The following is a 547-nucleotide window of genomic DNA, read 5'->3' as shown; positions in this document are numbered from 1 at the left end:
TGTCAGGAAGCAAACTTCTTACCACAGAGCCACACCCACGGTCTATTGATACTTAAAATCCTATGCGTTTCTGTGTGTGTGTGTGTGCATAAATAGCCACTAATATACATAAATAGCCACTAATATACATAAATAGATAAATAGATAAGGAGAAAGATAGATGAATAGATAGATAGATGGGTAGATAGACAGATATCTATCTATCTCGCTCTCTCTAAATATATGTGTATAAATAGAGAAAAGGATAAAGAGAACAATGGCAAAGCTAGAAATATATTTTATGGATATCCATAAAATATATTTCTAACTTTGCCATTGTTCTCTTTATCCTTTTCTCTATTTATACATACATACGCTAATACACAACCTATGTTATAATCCTCACTCTTGTTTATACAATGAATGGGGCAAAACTAGCCGGTATATACAGCACTTACTCGGTATTACCGGTATCTTTGGATTTGGTTGAATCCAATATCCTCCTTAACCTTATATATATATATATATATATATATATACATAGAGAGATGGAGAGAGAGAGAGAGAG

The 547-nt window shown here is 32.4% G+C and overlaps 1 long non-coding RNA gene across 1 annotated transcript in view; it reads left to right on the top strand.

The window, feature by feature from the left end:
• The window catches only part of LOC106868771 (uncharacterized), a 9,100-nt gene that overhangs the window by 978 nt on the left and 7,575 nt on the right, over window positions 1-547 (top strand). The gene's annotated exons all lie outside the window — the stretch shown is intronic.

The sequence above is a fragment of the Octopus bimaculoides genome, chromosome 24, assembly GCF_001194135.2.
Source record: "Octopus bimaculoides isolate UCB-OBI-ISO-001 chromosome 24, ASM119413v2, whole genome shotgun sequence".
In the NCBI taxonomy this organism is placed as follows: Eukaryota; Metazoa; Mollusca; class Cephalopoda; order Octopoda; family Octopodidae; genus Octopus; species Octopus bimaculoides.
This window is presented reverse-complemented; position numbering and strand designations above follow the sequence as displayed.